Source organism: Oncorhynchus kisutch, linkage group LG19, assembly GCF_002021735.2.
Source record: "Oncorhynchus kisutch isolate 150728-3 linkage group LG19, Okis_V2, whole genome shotgun sequence".
In the NCBI taxonomy this organism is placed as follows: domain Eukaryota; kingdom Metazoa; phylum Chordata; class Actinopteri; order Salmoniformes; family Salmonidae; genus Oncorhynchus; species Oncorhynchus kisutch.
The window spans coordinates 54,761,450-54,769,325 of record NC_034192.2 but is presented as its reverse complement, the minus strand read 5'-3'; the positions used below and the strand labels follow the sequence as shown (position 1 = coordinate 54,769,325).

The window sequence follows — 7,876 nt, the reverse complement described above, 5'->3', positions numbered from 1 at the left end:
TACTCACGCTATCGATTACACAATATAATGTGACAGTTATTTTTAACTATACCAACTCTTTGGCCTTGTGGTTACAGTGTCCGTTCTCAGAATGGAAGGTTGGGAGTTTGAGCCTGGGCCGAGTCACAACAAAGGATGCTTGGCACTCAGCATTAAGGAGACAAACTAGCATCCTTGTCCAGGGGGTTTACTTGTACACCAAGCTGCTTCAGGAATAGAAGATCTGCTCCTATGAGCTGATCTGGCTCAGCCAAGGCTTCATACTTGTAGTCAAGATGATGATGAACTGGAATTATAAAATACTATGTGTTTGCAGTTATTGAACAAGTGGATGTTTGGAGAATAAACAAAAAACACTAGTAACATCCAACAAAAAGATAATTTATTACTCCAAACGTCATCAGAGCATTTCATAAATACCACAGGACATTAGATCTTGGGACGTTAGCCCAACCAAAACAGTGACAAAATCTTGCACAAAATATCTTGAAAAGAAACATATAGTAAACATTGAACTGGTACAGCACTTCCATTCAGACCACACAGCAAGTCCACCTACAGATACAGATAAGCCTATTTGATGTATGAAGTGTGATTGTGACAAAAAACGGTCTTTAATTGCACCCTATTGCCTATGTAGTGCACTACGTTTGAAGAGAGCCCTATTGGCCCTGTAGGGAATAGGGTGCCATTTGGGATGCAGGTTAAGAGTATTTAGTCTGTGGTAGCATAAACATTAATGACTAGACACTGGCATAGGTACACAGTTATGTACACTAAAACAACAACAACAAATAACTACAACAACAACAACAAATAAAACAGCTTCTATTACCTGAACAGCCATCACTAGCCGTTTACCAGGGGATGCACTCACTGACACAAGCTATCACACCCCTCATACTCACAAAACACATACACTCACACGCGCAGGCATACAAGCAGCCGCCGGTGCTATCCAGTGTTGTAAATACATTGAACCACTGGACGTTTCACGTTTCACATTGAGAATTGAAATACTGTACTCCCGACACAGCTCATTCTGATATTTCTACTACTGTACTTTGTGTTTAGTTACACTGTTTTATACACATCACATATTTATTTATACACCGGATTCTTGACATAGCTCAGTAATATCAGTGGTGATATTTTGATACTGAAGTACCTTGGTAAAAATACTTTAAAGTACTCCTTAAAAGTCGTTTTTGAGGTATCTATATTTTACTATTTCTATTTTTGACAACTTTTTTTTTACTACATTCCTAAAGAAAATAATGTACTTTTTACTCCATACATTTTCCCTGACCCTCAAAAGTACCTGTTACATTTTTTATGCCTTGCAGGACATAAAAATAGTTCAATTCATGCATTTATCAAGAGAACATCCCTGGTCTTCCCTGGTGCCTATGATCTGGCTGACTCACTAAACACACATGCCTTGTTGGTAAATTGTCTGAATGTTGGAGTGTGTCCCTGGTTAACTGTGCATTTTAAAAACAAGAACATGGTGCTGTCTGGTTTGCCTAATATAAGGAATTTGAAATGATTTATACTTTTTACTTTTGATACTACAGTATATTTTAGCAATTACATGTACTTTTGATACTGAAGTATATTTAAAACCATATACTTTTAGACTTTTAGTAGTATTTTAATTTAATGAGTGACTTTCAATTTTACTTGAGTCATTTTCAATTAAGGTACAGTATCTTCACTTTTACTCAAATATGACAACTGGGTACTTTTTCAACCACTGATAATATACAGTATGTACTGCTGCACATATCATTCTCAGTAGATCTAGTGTAAATCCTCCTGTGTATATACGTATCGATTGCATCTACATTACTTTTACAGGGCAATTTGGGTTGTTAATTGTCCTGACTTTCTTGATATCTTTTTTTTGTTTAACTTTTTAAAAATGTTTTATTATCATTTGTGTACTTGTTCGACATTTTACTGCATTGTCAGGAACTAGAAATGTACGTAAGCATTTCATAACATCCGACTAAACTGTGGACACAAACTATACACCTTGATTTGTGCCGTAGTGGAACCTGATTCACTAACTTAGCAGTAGTTAAGTGTATGATGTCTAGCAGTTCATGTTGGTAGACATGTGTGTGTGTGTGTGGGTGGTCCTAATGCCCCCCCCCAACCCCTACATGGTGCTAGGCTGAATGCTGCAGAGTCAGCTAGTTGGTTCTAGAATCATTGCACATAATGACATCGTCTCTCTCTCAGTTTGGCTGTCTAGAGACACAGATTTTATACTACACCACCTTATTTAGGAAACACACACAGGGCCGGCCCTAGGTATAAGAAACATAGGCAACCAGTTTTTGGGAACTCAGTCAGGGTCTCAGGTTAATGTTGAGCGTTAGAACAGTACAATAAACAAGGTGTAATTTCGAAATTTGGCTGTGCATCTGGAGTTTTTGTGTAGAAATGCAGGACATTTGCTGTAAAATTGCACATTTATCTCTCCACCCAATGTCTCGAGGTGCAGCAGACGTGTTTAATAAAATAATTAAATGCCCTATTGGCAAAATGTGTAGAATTGCAGTTAAATTGCATTTAATTGACAAAAAAACACACAAAAAACAATCTCTCCACTGTCAAGAGGGGAGCCACTAAAATGTTTTGCCCGTGAGTTGGAAGAGGCCCAAAAGGCTAGGGCTGGCCCTGCAAGCATGCACACATGTGCACCCACACACACATACACCATGATGAACTTTGACACACACAGAGCCAAGGTGCATGGAGAGGTCATGGCCAGGAGGGAGCAAGGTAGATAATCAAGGAGAGGACCAGGAGTGAGCAGAGTATATGTCCAGGAGAGGACCAGGAGTGAGCAGAGTATATGTCCAGGAGAGGACCAGGAGGGACCAGAGTAGATGTCCAGGAGAGGACTCCGAATTAACAGAGTAGATGTCCAGGAGAGGACCAGGAGGGAGCAGAGTAGGTGTCCAGGAGAGGACCAGGAGGGAGCAGAGTAGATGTCCAGGAGAGGACCGGGAGGGAGCAGAGTAGATGTCCAGGAGAGGACCAGGAGAGACCAGTGTAGATGACCTGTTTATGCTAGATGTTCCTCTTTAGAAGCTTTTCTTTTTTGACACAAAGACCACAGCATTAAAGAAACGCACTGAAATGTCCAATACACACAGACAAACACAAAGCACACATGCACGCTTTTACAGGGGAATGCATACCATCTGGATTTGCATTTATTCAAATATGGGTTCTTTATGTCCAAGTCTAAAACCATGTTTTCTTTTCAATGTGTGGGTCTTTTCTGTATACTTTTCAGTTTTTGTAGGCTGCTGCTGCAAATGTAGTGAGATGGTCGGGTTACTAGATTTGCACATTCCACACAACAATAAACATTTAAATAATGAATGCTTTTTATCATTTATTTAGGAATAAAAAAGCTAAATCCAATAAAAAAACGGTGTTTATTTGCTATCACACATTGACCCATACTGACATATTTTTTGTGCTGGAGGGCTTTTGACAACAATTGGCGCCGGCCAAAGCTACAGTACAGGACAAAGAGATTCATCCAAAAGAACAAAGTTCACAGTTTCAACACCATCAGTTGACAACACTTGAGACGCAAAGCCACAACACACAGGCCACTAAAACTGTTTTAGACAGGTAGAAAACAGCCTGGCCAACAGTAGCTACATTTAGCGTGGTTATAATATTGTCATAGCACACTGTTGATCACAAGACTGTTTACAGCTAGGGGAAGTGGTCAGGGATATGTGAAAAACAGCTAGGGGAAATGGTCGGAGTTATGTCTTAAACAGCTAGGGGAAATGGTCGGAGTTATGTCTTAAACAGCTAGGGGAAATGGTTGGGGTTATGTGAAAAACAGCTAAGGGAAATGGTCGGGGATATGTCTTAAACAGCTAGGGGAAATGGTCGGGGATATGTCTTAAACAGCTAGGGGAAATGGTCGGGGATATGTCTTAAACAGCTAGGGGAAATGGTCGGGGATATGTCTTAAACAGCTAGGGGAGGTGGTCGGAGTTATGTCTTAAACAGCTAGGGGAAATGGTCGGGGTTATGTCTTAAACAGCTAGGGGAAATGGTCGGGGTTATGTCTTAAACAGCTAGGGGAAATGGTCGGGGTTATGTCTTAAACAGCTAGGGGAAATGGTCGGGGCTATGTCTTAAACAGCTAGGGGAAGTGGTCGAGGTTATGTCTTAAACAGCTAGGGGAGGTGGTCGGGGTTATGTCTTAAACAGCTAGGGGAGGTGGTCGGGGTTATGTCTTAAACATCTAGGGGAGGTGGTCGGGGTTATGTCTTAAACAGCTAGGGGAGGTGGTCGGGGTTATGTCTTAAACAGCTAGGGGAAGTGGTCGGGGCTATGTCAAAAACAACGCCTCTGCTAAAATTTGCCTACTCTCTCCTTTCGCATCTGCAGTGTGATCAAGCTGTAGATCATAGAGCTGCCTGGCTGGTCAGAGGAAGGGGTGTTACATCCAAAACAACACCTCTGATAAATGTTGTTTTGCCTCTCTTCATGTGGCTGACTCATACCCCTATGCACTATATTATGCACTACTGTTGACAGAAGCCGACAGTGAACACACACCATACAGTATGGCACAGGTCAAAAGTACTTCCCTTATGGTGAGTAAACTCAGGTAGCATTTAGGACACAGCCACCGACACTTGAGGAGTGTGGGGAATAGATGTGCCATTAGAGACTTGTTCTTCCTGCTAACTGTCTGGCAGACTGGGGGAACGTTAAACATCCCAATCTTGAGATCGCTCCTTGCCTGCAGCTGTTGTTTAGAAGGGAGGGAGTCTTCTGATTCCCCGGCTAAACAGCGGAGATAATGGATTTATCCCCTGTTTATCGGCCTGGACAGGGCTCAGCTCTGCAACAACACAGGAATTTCCTGGATAAAAAAGACCAGAGAGAGAAAGCAAGTGAGCGAGAAACAGCGTGAAAAAAAGGAAAAAGAGAAAGAGAAATGGGAGAGGAGATAAAAGACAGGGAGAGAGAGATACAGAGAGAGAAGAGGGAGATACAGAGGGAGATACAGAGAAAGAAGAGAGAGATACAGAGAGAAGAGAGAGATACAGAGAGAGATACAGAGAAAGAAGAGAGAGATACAGAGAGAAGAGAGAGATACAGAGGGAGATACAGAGAAAGAAGAGAGAGATACAGAGAGAAGAGAGAGATACAGAGGGAGATACAGAGAAAGAAGAGAGAGAAGAGAGAGATACAGAGAGAGAAGAGAGAGATACAGAGGGAGATACAGAGAAAGAAGAGAGAGATAGAGAGAGAAGAGAGAGATACAGAGAGAGAAGAGAGAGATACAGAGGGAGATACAGAGAAAGAAGAGAGAGATAGAGAGAGAAGAGAGAGATACAGAGAGAGAAGAGAGAGATACAGAGGGAGATACAGAGAAAGAAGAGAGAGATAGAGAGAGAAGAGAGAGATACAGAGAGAGAAGAGAGAGATACAGAGGGAGATACAGAGAAAGAAGAGAGAGATACAGAGAGAAGAGAGAGATACAGAGGGAGATACAGAGAAAGAAGAGAGAGATAGAGAGAGAAGAGAGAGATACAGAGAGAGAAGAGAGAGATACAGAGAGCGATACAGAGAAAGAAGAGAGAGATACAGAGAGAAGAGAGAGATACAGAGAGAAGAGAGAGATACAGAGGGAGATACAGAGAAAGAAGAGAGAGATACAGAGAGAAGAGAGAGATACAGAGGGAGATACAGAGAAAGAAGAGAGCGATACAGAGAGAAGAGAGAGATACAGAGAGAGATACAGAGAAAGAAGAGAGAGATACAGAGAGAAGAGAGAGATACAGAGAGAGAAGAGAGAGATACAGAGAGAGAAGAGAGATACAGAGAGAGAAGAGAGATACAGAGAGAGAAGAGAGAGATACAGAGGGAGATACAGAGAAGAAGAGAGAGATACAGAGAGAAGAGAGAGATACAGAGAGAGAAGAGAGAGATACAGAGGGAGATACAGAGAAAGAAGAGAGAGATACAGAGAGAAGAGAGAGATACAGAGAGAGGAAGAGAGAGATACAGAGAGAGAAGCGAGATACAGAGAGAGAAGAGAGATACAGAGAGAGAAGAGAGAGATACAGAGAGAGATACAGAGAGAGTAGAGAGAGATACAGAGAGAGAAGAGAGAGATACAGAGAGAGAAGAGAGAGATACAGAGAGAGAAGAGAGAGATACAGAGAAAGAAGAGAGAAATACAGAGAGAGAAGAGAGAGATACAGAGAGAGAAGAGAGAGATACAGAGAGAGAAGAGAGAGATACAGAAGGAGATACAGAGAAAGAAGAGAGAGATACAGAGAGAAGAGAGAGATACAGAGAGAGAAGAGAGAGATACAGAGAGAGAAGAGAGATACAGAGAGAGAAGAGATATACAGAGAGAGAAGAGAGATTACAGAGAGAGAAGAGAGAGATACAGAGAGAGAAGAGAGAGATACAGAGAGAAGAGAGAGATACAGAGAGAGATACAGAGAAAGAAGAGAGAGATACAGAGAGAAGAGAGAGATACAGAGGGAGATACAGAGAAAGAAGAGAGAGATACAGATAGAGAAGAGAGAGATACAGAGGGAGATACAGAGAAAGAAGAGAGAGAAGAGAGAGATACAGAGAGAGAAGAGAGAGATACAGAGGGAGATACAGAGAAAGAAGAGAGAGATAGAGAGAGAAGAGAGAGATACAGAGAGAGAAGAGAGAGATACAGAGGGAGATACAGAGAAAGAAGAGAGAGATAGAGAGAGAAGAGAGAGATACCAGAGAGAGAAGAGAGAGATACAGAGGGAGATACAGAGAAAGAAAGAAGAGAGATAGAGAGAGAAGAGAGAGATACAGAGAGAGAAGAGAGATACAGAGGGAGATACAGAGAAAGAAGAGAGAGATACAGAGAGAAGAGAGAGATACAGAAGGGAGATACAGAGAAAGAAGAGAGAGATAGAGAGAGAAGAGAGAGATACCAGAGAGAGAAGAGAGAGATACAGAGAGCGATACAGAGAAAGAAGAGAGAGATACAGAGAGAAGAGAGAGATACAGAGAGAAGAGAGAGATACAGAGGGAGATACAGAGAAAGAAGAGAGAGATACAGAAGAGAAGAGAAGATACAAGAGGGAGATACAGAGAAAGAAGAGAGCGATACAGAGAGAAGAGAGAGATACAGAGAGAGATACAGAGAAGAAGAGAGAGATACAGAGAGAAGAGAGAGATACAGAGAGAGAAGAGAGAGATACAGGAGAGAGAAGAGAGATAACAGAAGAGAAGAGAGATACAGAGAGAGAAGAGAGAGATACAGAGGGAGATACAGAGAAAGAAGAGAGAGATACAGAGAGAAGAGAGAGATACAGAGAGAGAAGAGAGAGATACAGAGGGAGATACAGAGAAAGAAGAGCGAAGATCACAGAGAGAAGAGAGAGATACAGAGAGAGAAGAGAGAGATACAGAGAGAGAAGCGAGATACAGAGAGAGAAGAGAGATACAGAGAGAGAAGAGAGAGATACAGAGAGAGATACAGAGAGAGTAGAGAGAGATACAGAGAGAGAAGAGAGAGATACAGAGAGAGAAGAGAGAGATACAGAGAGAGAAGAGAGAGATACAGAGAGAGAAGAGAGAAATACAGAGAGAGAAGAGAGAGATACAGAGAGAGAAGAGAGATACAGAGAGAGAAGAGAGAGATACAGAAGGAGATACAGAGAAAGAAGAGAGAGATACAGAGAGAAGAGAGAGATACAGAGAGAAGAGAGAGATACAGAGAGAGAAGAGAGATACAGAGAGAGAAGAGAGAGTTACAGAGAGAGAAGAGAGATACAGAGAGAGAAGAGAGAGATACAGAGAGAGAAGAGAGAGA

General features: G+C 41.7%; 1 protein-coding gene across 1 annotated transcript in view; it reads right to left on the bottom strand.

The window, feature by feature from the left end:
• Nucleotides 1-360: 360 nt before the first annotated feature.
• Nucleotides 361-7,876, bottom strand: part of LOC109887431 (beta-2 adrenergic receptor-like) — a 10,509-nt gene continuing 2,993 nt past the window's right edge. The window contains 1 exon segment of the mRNA XM_031797931.1: nucleotides 361-4,918. The gene's annotated coding sequence lies outside the window, so the exon portion shown is untranslated.